This window comes from Podarcis melisellensis (assembly GCF_964234715.1).
Source record: "Podarcis melisellensis genome assembly, chromosome: 17".
NCBI lineage: Eukaryota > Metazoa > Chordata > Lepidosauria > Squamata > Lacertidae > Podarcis > Podarcis melisellensis.
Window position 1 is genome coordinate 39871879 of NC_138534.1, and position 14106 is coordinate 39885984.

General features: G+C 47.8%; 1 protein-coding gene across 13 annotated transcripts in view; it reads left to right on the forward strand.

The window, feature by feature from the left end:
* Nucleotides 1–4211: 4211 nt before the first annotated feature.
* Nucleotides 4212–14106, forward strand: part of ADGRL3 (adhesion G protein-coupled receptor L3) — a 548617-nt gene continuing 538722 nt past the window's right edge. For 8 of the 13 annotated variants that reach the window (XM_081893732.1, XM_081893735.1, XM_081893736.1 and 5 more), the window contains exon 1: nt 4213–4353. The gene's annotated coding sequence lies outside the window, so the exon portion shown is untranslated. Of the gene's footprint in view, nt 4354–14106 lie in introns of all 13 variants that reach the window. The other 5 variants (XM_081893739.1, XM_081893730.1, XM_081893741.1 and 2 more) reach the window with 1 other exon arrangement.

The following is a 14106-nucleotide window of genomic DNA, read 5'->3' on the forward strand; positions in this document are numbered from 1 at the left end:
TCCAGTCCCCTTTTGAAGCCCTCCAAGTTGGTGGCCACCACATTCAGGACATCTTGTGGAAGTGAATTCCATTGGTTAGCTAGCAGTCAGTCACTTTCGAGGATAGTTCTCTAGTTATGCACTATAGAAATGATCCATGAAAGTTGGTCAACCAACGTAACTCATGGCCCACAACTAAGATGTACCCAGACATACTGCGAGTCACAGCACTGATGCTGCTTCCATTTTCTTTTAAGTTGTTTGCCTATTTTTAGAAGTGGGAAAGCATGGGTAACAGAAGGAGAAAGGAGTTAAGTGTGAAGGAGGAGAGAAAAAAACAGAATGAGGAGGGGGAAATGTGTCAACATGGTACAGGAGTCTCTGGGGAAGACTTGTCAAAGATGAGAAGTAGGTCTGAAACGACCAAAATATCAAGTGATGTAGACTGGCACATCTCAAATCTTTTTCATGATCCACTTGAAAACTCATGGAAGTCTCGCGAAGTATTGGAAGACACAAGATCTACCCACTCTGGAAGAATGGCAGATGAAGGTGATAGACTATATGGGACTGGCAGAAATGACTGGCAGAATCCGAGACCAGGGGAGAGAGACAGCGGAAGAAGATTGGAAGAAATTTAAGGACTATCTTGGGAAATACTACAAAATTAGTCAATGTTAGAATGATGTTGGTTAGAAATTAAGTGGTTTTCAGCTGTAATGATTAAGATAATTGGGGGGGGGGGAGAAAGAAAGGTTGAAAATTAAGTGAAAATTAATGGTGAGGATTTGCTGAATTAATAATTTGAATTGGAATACAAAAATGGGAGGTATGAGGAGGTCTGGGAAGTAAGTTAAAGGAAAATAAGTGAATGGAATTTTATGTGTTTTTAAATTGTTTTCAGTTTTGTATTTTTGTATTTCTGTTATTTCTTTTTCTTTTGTTTGTGGTTTTTTTTATTACTGTCTTTGTATAATCTTTGAATTGTTAATAAATATTTTTTTTTAAAAAAAGAAAACTCATGGAAGTCTTGGCCGCTTCGTCACTGAATAAACTCTTATTCCCTTCAGCATTGGCCTCATCAAAACCACTACCACATCATGAAGAAATGGATCTTAGGCCACTGAAAAAGACCTCTTTAGCAAGTAAACTTTTTGTGGGATATTGGCAGCAAACCTAACAATGCTGGTTAGTATGTAAATGAGTTGGCCACAGTTTTAAATTACTATAGCATGCTCTGTGATGTCCGATGCCCTCTTCTCCAAAGAGAGGAAGTGAGGCTTGTTTCCTGTTCCTTTCCCTCTCACACTGCACGGGATGGAGGCAGATATGCCTTAAATTAGCTTTCTGCCTCAGATATGTACCTGAGGCTGCCTTGCTGTATATCTTTCAACTAAGAACATTTACCAGCATTTTATTGTTCCTCCTAAGGAAAATGCAAGTCTGAGACTAGCTGCTGTGAGTAAATCATTTTAAACTTACTTCACAGTCTGTGGGCTCTTTTATTGAAATAAGGGGAAAGGGGGCCAGCTTTCTTAAGGAGCTGGAAAACTTTTTTTAAAAAACCTATTCCTATGCTCCACTAAATCTGCCTAAAGATGAGATTTTAACTCGGCTACTGGGGCTCTTCATGTGTGAGCTCCGAGTTTTGTTTTGTTTTTTAAACAGGCACAAGCAGTTTTGCTTTTGTGCTAACCCACACATGTGGGTCTGTAAAGGATCAAATATAATTAAGATCAGTGGCGTAGCGTGGGTTGTCAGCACCCAGGGCAAAGCAAGTAATTTGCACCCCCTAACCCGTGGATTTGCGCACCCTAACCCCCAGATGTTGCGCCCGGTGCGGCCGGCCCCCCCTGCACCCCCCACGCTACGCCACTGATTAAGATTCTCCAAGTATTCACTTTTAGACAAAAATAAGTTGACGTGGCACCTGTGCCAGATTGTGAAAATCAGAGTCCTTCTAGCAGGATCTCTCATTAGCTTGGTTGATAAATCCAGCCCTGGTCAACCTGACCTGCATCTCCATTGTTGGGTGGGGGAATTAACCAAACACAGGGCCACATAAACATATTATTGACTTTCAGCAGACCTGTGTATGACAGGAGCACATGTGGAGTAATGGTTAGAGTGTCAGACTAGGACATGGGTAGGCAAACTAAAGTCCGGGGGCCGAATCCGGCCCCATCGCCTTCTCAATCCGGCCCGCGGATGGTCCGGGAATCAGCGTGTTTTTACATGAGTAGAATGTGTCCTTTTATTTAAAATGCATCTCTGGGTTTTTTGTGGGGCATAGGAATTCGTGCATTTATTTATTTTTCCAAAATATAGTCTGGCTCCCCACAAGGTCTGCGGGACAGTGGACTGGCCCCCTGCTGAAAAAGTTTGCTGACCCCTGGACTAGGATATGGGAGAGGAGAGTTCAAACTCCCACTCAGCCTTGGGGGTCAGTCGCTGCCTGTCTAACCTACCTCCCAGGGTTGTTGCGGAGATTAAACGGGGGCGGGATGATGCACAGCCCCTTGAGCTCCTTGGAGAAAAAGTGGAATATAAATACAAAGAAATGATGAATAAACTGGCAGGGTGATGTACAGTGCTACCTCGGGTTAAGAACTTAATTCGTTCTGGATGTCCGTTCTTAACCTGAAACTGTTCTTAACCTGAAGCACCACTTTAGCTAATGGGGCCTCCTGCTGCCGCTGCACTGCCATCGCACTATTTCTGTTCTCATCCTGAAGCAAAGTTCTTAACCTGAAGCACTATTTCTGGGTTAGCGGAGTCTTTAATGTGAAGCGTCTGTAACCCAAGGTACCACTGTATTGGAGTTGGAGAGCTTCTGCTCTAGATTGCCCTGGCAACTGTAGGGCCAGTGGCATAGCATGGGGGTGCAGGGGGGGGGGCCAGCCGCACCGGGTGCAACATCTGGGGGTTAGAGGGCAAATCCACGGGTTAGGGGGTGCAAATTACTTGCCTTGCCCCGGGTGCTGACAACCCACGCTACACCACTGTGTAGGGCTCATGGAAATGGAAAAAGCAAATGGGGAGAAGGGGGTGCACCGGCTCCCCCTAAGAGCAGTGAGTCCCACAGGAGCAGAACAGAGGCACCCAGAGAAGTGGGGAGAAGGAATGGGAAAGGAGGCCTGGGAGAGAAAAGGTCCGGGGCCGAGGGGTCCAAGCTGGCAGTGGCGTAGCGTGGGTTGTCAGCACCCGGGGCAAGGCAAGTAATTTGTGCCCCCAACCCATGGATTTGCGCCCCCTAACCCTAACCCCCAGATGTTGCGCCCGGTGCGGCCGGCAACTGTAGGGCCAGTGGTGTAGTGTGGGGGGTGCAGGTGGGCCCGGCTGCACCGGGCGCAACATCTGGGGGTTAGGGTTAGGGGGCGCAAATCCACGGGTTAGGGGGCGCAAATCCACGGGTTAGGGGGTGCAAATCCACGGGTTAGGGGGCACAAATTACTTGCCTTGCTCCGGGTGCTGACAACCCATGCTATGCAACTGTGTAGGGCTCATGGTAATGGAAAAAGCGAATGGGGAGAAGGGGGTGCACTGGCTCCCCCTAAGAGCAGTGAGTCCCACAGGAGCAGAACAGAGGCACCCAGAGAAGTGGGGAGAAGGAATGGGAAAGGAGGCCTGGGAGAGAAAAGGTCCGGGGGCCGAGGGGTCCAAGCTGGTCAAACAGGTCTGGGGGCTCCCGAGCGAGACCCCCCCCCAAAGGCTGAGCAGGAGCCCCCCGCCCTCTTTGCGGAGCCCCCTCCCCTCGGGCGCCTCCCCGCCCCCTCCTCTCCTCGGGCTGTAGGTGGAGCCCGCGCTCCGAGGCGCTCCAGATCCGGGCTCTCCGTGCGCTTCTCCTCCTCCTCTTCCCGGGTCGGGGGGCTTCCAGCCGCGCTCCGTCCCCGCGCCTTGCCCGCCCGCTGAGCGAGAGCCGGAGCCAGCGGCGCCCCCTTCCGCCGGGAGACCCTCGCCCGCCCGCCCGCCCGCCTCTCGGAGGCTGGTGGTCGTATCGGGGCGCGGCGCGACCCCTCGGAGCTCTCCCCCTTCCCTTCCAACCGGGGGCTGGGCCGAGGGGATGGCGGTGGCGGCGTCGGGGTGCGGAGGCTTCCCGTGCCCGGCCGGGCGTCGGGGGCGGCGTGGGCGCTGCAGCTCCTCCTGCGAGCAGTGAGTGGAGCGCAGCCGCAGCGGCGGCGGGGGGCGCGCGCGCGCTCGGGCGCAAGGCTGGCGGTGGCGGCGGCGGCGGCGGCGGCGGGGAGCCCGGCGGAGGAAGGAAGCACGGCCCGCCGGGCGGCCAGCGGCCTCTCTCCCGGTGCTGGGGGCGCGCGGCGGCGGCGGCGGCGGCGGAGGCTCCTCCTCGGGTCTCGCTTCTCCGGACGCAGCGCCAAGGTGAGCCCCAGCCGTTCTCTCTCTCTCTCTCCCGCGGGTGCGCGTTGTTCTGCCTCCCTTCCGGAGCCGCCTCCTCCTCCTCCTGCGCGGGGCATGTGCCGGAGGAGCCTCCCGGGGAAATGGGCGCTGGGGGGTCTGGGCGGCATCCTCGGCGGCGCTGAGCGAGGAGGGGGAGCCGGCGGCGGCGGCGGCGGCGGGCGAGGGATGCGCGGGCTGAGCGAGGGGCGCCCCCCTTCCGCTGCAGCAGCGGCGGCGGCAGAAGGAGAAGCGGCAGCGGCAGCGGCAGCAGCCTGGTCCTCGCTGGCGGCAGGTAACGCCGAGGCTCCGGCTTGCTGGGTTTAAGGATCGCGGGTGGGGGGGGGAACACACCGTTGTGTGCTACGGGTAGGGGGGGGGGAGGGAGGGCGGCCATGCCACGGAAAGAGGATGGCATCTCGCTACCCCCCCCCCCATCTTTGGGTAGCAGGTACGTTGAGAGCTTCCATCTTTTGAAGCGGGGAGGAAGGATGGAGAGGAAATTGGGGGGGGGGGGCTTTCTCCGGTTAGTATGGCAAGGGGGGAGGACAAGGAAAAAGCGCTCCATGGATGCAAAGGGGAGGTGTCCTTCTCCTTTGCTCAAGGGATGGATGGATGGATGGGTATCTTGGATATGCAGCCTTCCCTGGGCTTGGTTTGCTGGGCCATTTGGGCCACGAGGGTCCCTGCTTTCAAGAGGCATCGCCCCCCTCTCCTGCCCCCCCAGCTCCTTCAAAGGCTGCTAATGGAGCCTGCCTTGCAGCGCCCCAAGTCTTGGCCCTACCTGGCGTTTTGTTCTCATTAGCAGGCGGGAGTTCAATGTCGCCAATAGCAACGGCTTCTTCTTTTCTCTCTCTCCGCCATAAGGATGCTTTGGCCCAGATGTTTAGATTCCTCTCCCCCCCCACCCACTCTCCAGTTGCAAAGACCCTGTCTCGGGGTTGGGGTGCTTCACGCCATTCCTCTCTGCGGGGTTTGTTAACCGGGGACAAATGTGGATTGGTGGAAGGCGAGCCAAGCCTCTGGCTGTAACCGTCAGGGCATCCATGTCCCACAGAGGAGATCTGCTGGCGTTGATACTGAGCCGGGGAGACCGGCTGGCATCCTTGCCCTCCATACTTCTTGCCCTTCCCTGCAATTAGCTGCTTTGAAAGGATGGCCAGAGGCCGGCCGAGTGACACTTACAGATGTTTGGGTGTGTAAAGGGCGGAAATATTGTAGTTCTTGTTAGAGAAGCCTTTCGCAAAGTGCTCCATCAGGTGTGCATGTATGTCTCTCTCTGCCCTTTACCACAGATTGCTTCTTCAGATGGAAGTCAAACAAGAAAGGCCATTTTTCGGGGCCAAAGACTGATTAGAAAAGAGAGTTGTAGGCACTGTGTTTCAAACCCGTTATGTTTTCTTAAGGCGAGCGAACTGTTCTCACATTTCTGTATCCACTGTGTTACTATCACTGAGGTGATGCAATCCCTCTCCTGTGGCTTCAGCTGCTGCTGTTTTGTTGTTTGTTATGAATGTTATTCCTTTATTTAGCTTAGCGTACTCAAAGGGACTCTATTGTGTTGCATCCTGTTAAGAGGAGGAAGAGGTGATTGCACAAATGCAGATCATTTATGAACATCGGAGTGCCATTGTGTGGTTTTTGGTGTTTTTTTAATTAAAAAAAGAGAGAAAACCCTGGCCTACTAATTCCTGCTAATTAAAATTAATTGTGTTTTAAAAAACTGAAAGAGCTCTGATACTTCAGTTTATAAAGATGTGTGACATTTCATCTGAAAATGTGGGCAATTTAGCACCGCTCAAATGGGTTTTGCCTACAAAGCCTTCTGAGATAATGATGATCTGAAGCAGAAGTTGGCTTTTCTGTGAGGTTACATTCTGATGTTTCTAACTCTGCGGGGTCACAGAGTGGCATTTCTCTACTGAGTAGTAGGAAATTCACCCTGGAAGTACATTCAGGGTGTCTGGGAAAAATGAGATTTGATCCACGTCCTTTGTTTCTTAGCAGGCTGTATCTCATAGTGCTTTCATGTTCCACAGGCCATGATGTCATCAAGATGATGCCTATCAGGTGTTGCACTGTATAGCGACAAAGAATTATAATGTACAGACTTTCTCTCCCTGTTATGTGTGTGTAGCCTTTGGAGTTGGTGTTTATAGTGGGGCCAGCTAGCAGGATGCGGCCCAGACCTCAGTCACATAATGGATATTGGTGAAGTGGAACCGGTTGCACTAACAGCCACAAACAAGCCCCTCCTTGAAGCTGAGATGTGCTTAGGGGTAAATACTGACAGTTATGGCTCTGGTTCTCTTTAGATTCTGAACGGCAAGCCCGGTATTACAGTGGAATTGATTTCCTGTTCAGTGGTGTCATGGTAAATTTGGAAGTGCATGAGCTCATTGTGACAACTCCCCCTCCTCGGTTGCCATTCCCCCAGGAGAGTCAACAATTGCTGGTAGTTGTGTTGATCCATCATATTATGCATGGACATCAAATAGGAGGAGTAGATGGCATAGCATACCCAAGTGAGGCCTGCTTGGCACCGGTTTTAACAACTTTTTGGCAACAAGTTAAGATAATCCACTTTCCTCAGGCATTTGGTGGATTGTAATGGGATATCAATGCTGATAAGCTGCTGATGTTTTACTGTTGCTGATGAGATTCTTGAAGTTGTTAATGTATGGATTGCTATTTTTAACTCTGTATTTTTTATTATTTTCCCAAGTTGCTTAGAGACTATTTTTGTATTAAGCAATTAATAATAATAAAAAAATAAAAATAATTATAATACCACCTAACCTAATAATACAATCCTAGGCATAATTACCGGGGCGTAAATTCTACAGAACTCAGTGGTTCTTCCCTCCGAATGTATAGGTTTAACTTGTACAACACAGAGAGATCTTCAGTCAGCTGAAATGCAGAGAAATGCTACCATTTCAACGGTTAGTGTGAAGTAGGAACCCCTTGAAAGAAAAGGACAGATGTCTACATCCTCTGCTTTCCACATTTTCTGATTTATCTTATGCTACTCTGTCACAAATAAACACGAAAGCCTCATTATCAGCTGATGCACTTCCTACTGTAAGGAGCACCTATCATTTACCCTGGTACTCTAGCAGATGTTACCACAACTCTTGTTCTGCTTGGGGGGAAGGTCCTGGAGCTGCACCCCTATATTCCCTCACTACACCCCTATTTCTTTTCAAGGGAACTGCCACAGAGGTTGTTTGGGGGGGCTAAGAGAGCAGAAAAGGGGAAGGTGTACCAATTTTTGATCTCTTTATCTTTGTTCTTCAGTACTTTGTAGCAGGTGAATCTCTGCAGGGTAATTGCAGTTTCTGACAAAGGTTTTGTGCTCTGTAAATCTACCTGTACCTGGGAATAAGTGATTTTCTTTGGAAATACAATAGCTCTACTTACAAAGCTCTTGAATTTTCGTAGATCTGCTAATTTACTGAGGCAGATAGAAGTGACAGAGGGTCTCATTGTTTGGGGAGGGAGTTGTCACATAATTACAGAATAGGTGTGCACACAATTAATTTCACACAACATATTGTATGGGAACCAGTCATTTTACAGAGGCAAGTCTGTTGTTGTTGCTGCTGTTGGGTAGTTCTTGCTGAAGCCATTGGTCGCTGCAATTGTTGTCAGTAGGACTGGAGAAGAGATGTCTGCGTCTTGTTTTCAGAATATTTCCTTGTGCTCCTTTGAACTCCTCAGACTTCTGGTTTAACTTCCTTTCTCAACGTGATAATGTTGGAAACAGTCCTTTAGTGATATCATGTATCCTTGTTGCAGTTTCTGCAATCACTTAATAGTAGGGAATATCTGTGAGGGGGAAAATAAGTGTTATGCAATAGGCCCAGTGTGTATTTCATAGGTGGCCATCTTTATAACACAGGTACCACAAATGGCACTGCATTATGGCAGCAGCAGCAGCAGTTTTTTGTGCACTTTTAGGAGCAGGTTTAGGTATCCACCTCAACCTGTTTCTCCTGTGCTATTGACTTGCTTGTTTCACAGCTCAGTAGACCAGAGGCAAAGTTGCATCCGAACATAGAGGGTTGGGCACACTGGAGTGGCACTGTCTGATGCTAAGGAACTTGTGGCATGCTTGGCTAAGAAGTTCGCCATCCCTGATGCAGTCTGTCAAAATGCAGTGTCCCTGTTGCTATGGCCCTTTCATGCAGAAACACTGTACTTTCAAACATTCTAAAACTTATTTAAAATTATGTTTTCCGCTTGAAAAGAGACCTGAGTTAGAAAGGGAATGAAGCGCTGTACTTATTTACTGCTCTCTTTTGTCTGGTGGCTGGACATGCCGGTGTCTGATCAGATATGGTAAAGTATTGGATTTGTCCATTGATTGCTATGGGCACCTCTCACAATTGACCTGAAATTGACCTGAAGTTTTTAATGTTTGATGTTGTATTGTGTTTTAATTTGTTGGAAGTCACCCAGTGTGGCTGGGGAAACCCAGTCAGGTGGGTAGCATAATAATAATAATAATAATAATAATAATAATAATAATAATAATAAATGAAATGTCTATTGAAGTTGGAAGCCCACTATGTGTCTTAACCTAGCTGCTAAGGTTGCAATCCTATTCATGCTTTCCAGGGAGTAAGTGCCACAGATTTCAGTGGGACTTAGTTTTGAGAAGACATACTAGGATTGTGTGGTAAATCTTTGCTTTCTACTTGCTAGCTAGCAGCTTCCTTCTCAGGAACCCAGGAAAGTGCCATCAGGCACAGCTTCGTTAAAGGGGAAATCTGAAAGCTAATAACTTCATAAAGACACCACAGTGGTTCATAAAGAGTGAGACTCCTGTGTTTTACTTATTTTTTTTGGGGGGGGGGGCTTTTAAAGAGGCTAACCCCCCCACCAGGTTTTCAATTAGAGGTGCAAAAACCCTAACATATGAGTAAACAGCAGATATTTGCCAAATAAGAGACTTGTTTTAATAAATCAAATGGTGATACATTGGCCATTTCTTAATTTGTATGATATTTAGCCAGTATGTCATTAACATGCAAATATTCCATGCCAAATTCTAGTTTTGATAAATCTCCTGTATTTCATTAACATTTCGATTATTTGGGCTTTATAAAAGCCAGTTGTAACCTATCAGAGCCGGTAAGAAGAGTGTCTGTATAATAAAATACTTATTCATACACATTCAAAATTACATGACTTGGAAAATCTCAAGCATTTGGTCACCCAGCCTTGGAGAGATTTTATGCTGGTACCTAAAATTTGGAATGCCCAAGGCCTTTTGTGTTGCCTTTCTAACCACAGAAAATTATGAACATTTTAAGGTGGCGTTGAGGACTTTGGGATGGGTAGTGAGTTACCTGGACTCTTGGCGTTCAGACAAGATGCTTCTTCAAGCACAGAGTGAAGAAGGGTGACTGGCAAGTGGTCCAAGGCCTTTGGGATGGCTAGGCCTGCTATATAGGCCTTCTACCTATGACTGGTCAACAGAACAATGCCTTCTGCCCACTGCGCATCATGTTCCAGTTTAGTGACTGACCTCAAGATTCCTGGGGTCCGGAAAGCACAACTGCCTGAATGACATAAGTCATGCTCAAGTTAGTGTCAAAGACCAAAGCCATTCTAGTATACACTCCATTTTAGAATCTTTGTTTTCTTGTATCTGCCGAAGGATGGTTTCAGTAAATAACTTGTGACTTGGATAACCTTACCTATGTGGTCACCTGTAGCTTCCAGTTACTCAGTTTAAGTAACTACTGCCATGTTTCTGAAACTAAATTCTGGCTGCCTGGTAATGAAAATCTCATCACATGTGGTCAGATGGTTTTAAGAGGCCCCTATGCCACAAATTGTCATGGTGACTTCATTCCAGTAAGGGCAAGGCAAGAAAAATCCCAAGAGAATCATCTAAAATGTAGAAGCATGGAATAAGTTGTTACTTCATGAGATATTGAACCAAAGAGGATGCCCATTTGAGACCAGAACAGGACTTTTCCACATAATCATCTTGGCCTTTACCTGATGAAAGAGGTTGCCATTGGAGGGTTTTTCTCAGGCTCTGATTCAGGCTCTTCTGTGATGTTCCTCTGAACATGTGTCTAATGGCCCTCCCCATGCATGTTGGCTGATGGTTTAAGGAATGAATGGGAAATACTGATTTTCTTTTAAAAGCAACGGTATTTTGCACATGTGAGGGAGGAATGTGACTTGGCAAGCCGGCAGTTCTACTATGGACTCAAGACAATGGCAAGAGCTAGGATTTGGGAATTTGCAGGGTGCTTATAGGTGGAGTGCAGATTTTTTAATATCACTTAGTGAGCGACTCAGAGTAGTCTTCATCCAGCTTAATAGGCTTTATGAAGAAAGTATTAAGACAATTTGAAATTACGCTTTAAGGTGTGCTTAATAAATGTGCTGAAGTAATTGAGTAACAGGGTAAATGCTTCACTTCAGGAAATAAAAATGTTAAATTTCTCTTATGTAAGAGGGGGCACTTGACTGTCTAGGATGGTTGAAAAAAATTGCTTTTTAAATGTAGCCGGCTAAAACTTTTTTGTGAGCAACACAAAGATCTAAAGGGTAGTAGAACTAAGGAAAGATTCTTTGTTGTAGTATCTTTGTTTTTTTGTATAAATCATTTATATATACCTCCAGAAGACTAATTAATTTCTATACTGAAAAACAAGATACTTAAAACAGTTTTCTTGTCTACTTGAGTTATTATTTGTGGGGCTAAATTACACTGTGAGCGCAATTAAACATTTGAATACAGATGAGGGTCTTAATCTGTATGATATCCATGTATTTGTCTGCAGTTGAAATGGACTCAGCCAGGAAAGCTGACAAATGTTAATCCTGATGTGTTTGAAAGCAATTATAAAGACCCAATGAACTGACTTAATTCCAAACCGTTAACATCAACAGGACAAGATGCTCTTAAACTTGTGTTTTAACTGATTGGTGGATCAGGATCTTAAAATTAATAGCGGATTAGTGTGCATACAGTGTGCAGATGTATTGGCATTACAAGGACATAGATATGCATTTCCATTAGAATTTCCATTAGAACTACACCTGACAGATTAAAAGAAAATCCTTTAATTGACCAAAAAAAACCCCTGATCCCTCCCCCAATTAAAAGCACAGCAGTTGTTGTTTTTTAATGCTATTTTCAGTACAAATATTTGTGAAAAAAAATTAAAAAATTAATGCTTAAGAGGAATATCCCTTTCTCTAAGAGTTGGGGAAATTCTAGTCCTTGAGCCGAATCCAGCCAATTCAACTTCTCAAGCAAAGCCCCCTCCCCAGACTTCCTTACCAGGTCTGCCACAAACCAGGATATTTTCCTTGGCTGGTTTGTACAATCCATAGTGGAGTAGGAAAGACCTGATTTACATCTTCACTTTGGTTATGCTGGGTGGGGAGTCTTAAACCTCCTCATCCAACATGCTAGAATGGGGTTGAAGATAGTTGGCTGCCCACCTTGTGTCAGATGATTACCGTATTTTTCGCCCTATAGGACCAAAAATGAAGGGGAAATGTGTGTGCGTCCTATGGGGCGAATGCAGGCTTTCGCTGAAGCTTGGAGAGCGAGAGGGGTCGGTGCGCACTAACCCTAACCCTAACCTCTCCGCAAGCAGCGGGAGCGCTCCCGCTGCTTGCGGAGAGTTGCCTGCATGCCGAAGCCTGCGCGCGCTGAGATCAGCGCGTCCAGGCTTCGCGGACCTCTCCGTAAGCAGCGGGAGCCAGCGCTGGGCTCCCACGGCTTGCGGAGAGCTGCCTGTTTGGGGGCTGGGGTCGGGGGAAGCTCGGGCCTCCCCCGCCCCAGCCCCGCGCCTGGGGGGAAAATACTTCCCCCCTTTATTTCCCCCCAAAACAACTAGGTGCGCCTTATGGGACGGTGTGTCCTATAGGGCGAAAAATACGGTACTGGAAAGAAAATTCAGCTGAAGGTGGGTGACTTCTTTTCATCTCCATTGCAGCTATCTCCCCATAGCTGATCTGCGCCACTCAGCTGATGAGTGGGGAGGGGTTGGCAACCTAAGGCCCATGGGCCGCAACTGGCCCACGGGGGTCATCTAACCAGCCCACGAGCCACCCCCGAACCGAGCTGCCCACTCGGCAAGTCCCTGCCAGCACAATCCAGCACGGGGACTTATTTCCACGGCGCTGGAAATTGCATCTGTGCAGACTCCGGAAATTGCAGGTGCGTGTGCTCATATGCACTCAGGATCCAGCCCATGGAGGGGTCTCCGCTGGAGGGAACCGGCCCAGGAGAGGTAAACCTTGCCAACTCCTGGCCTAATGCATGCCATGGTCATGGGAATGAATAAGGTCCTACCCCCTATTGGAGCCTGACCCTGACAGCTTCTAGCTATGGAAGTATAACCCTGGTACAGAGGGAGGTGTTCCCATCCGTGAGATAATGCCTGTGCCAATATGATTTCTCTCTCTCTGACACATGCTACGTATGCTGCTTATTTCGATGTACAACTTCAGAAACAAAGAACACATGCTTCAGAATTATTGGGGGGAATTCACTGTAGCACTAATTCCCACAGCAGTGTACAAGCTGCGCTAGCGGGATGGCTTGCGCAAGAGAAAAGTGCAGGAATCCAGCATGTTTCTTGTGGCTGGTAGCGCAACACATCGCTGTAGCCCTGACACTTCCTGTTGCACAACAAGCTTCTGCTAGTGCAACTGTTGCACCGGGTTTCATATTCCCTACCATTATTTTCACCCTTGCTTAGCACAACATGCCTTGTAATCACCAGTCAGAATGTTGAATCCCGAACTGATGGATTAAATTATATGAGTTTTACTAGATTAATCTACTTCCTTTAATTGGGTGGCATTTCCTTACTTTCCACGAGAGTAGTAATGAGTTATGGCTAAGCTTCAGTTCAGATGATCCTACAAAATAATGGATTTGGAAGATCATAAGCAATCTGTTAGACTCCCTCCTACATGCATATCGGTTTAGAACAGGCTTCATCAACCTCAGCCCTCCATATGTTTTTGGCCTACAACTCCCATGATCCCTAGCTAGCAAGACCAGTGGTCAGGCATGATGGGAATTGCAGTCTCAAAACATCTGGAGGGCCGAGATTGAGGAAGCCTGGTTTAGAATTTAGCACCAACCATAGTTTGTGACGGGATGCGGGTGATGCTGTGGGTTAAACCACAGAGCCTAGGACTTGCTGATCAGAAGGTCGGCGGTTCGAATCCCCACGACGGGGTGAGCTCCCGTTGCTTGGTCCCTGCTCCTGCCAACCTAGCAGTTCAAAAGCACATCAAAGTGCAAGTAGATCAATAGGTACCACCCTGGCGGGAAGGTAAACGGTGTTTCCGTGCGCTGCTCTGGTTCGCCAGAAGCGGCTTAGTCCTGCTGGCCACATGACCCGGAAGCTGTACACCGGCTCCCTCGGCCAATAAAGCGAGATGAGCACCGCAAGCCCAGAGTCGGTCACGACTGGACCTAATGGTCAGGGATCCCTTTACCTTTATAGTTTGTGACACTGGAATCTACAAAATAGCCATGGCCATTCTAAACAGAGCCATCCATCTATTTCCAGCCATAGCTTCAGATACTGCTTTGGAGGGCAAAATGCTAACCACTGTGTACTGATCTTGGCATCACTGCAGAGAATGTCAGTGCTCAATTGCAAACTGAAGTGAAGCTGCCTATGGGATTGGAAGACGGAGCATATGAGCTCTTGACTCCTTTATGATGCTCAAAAC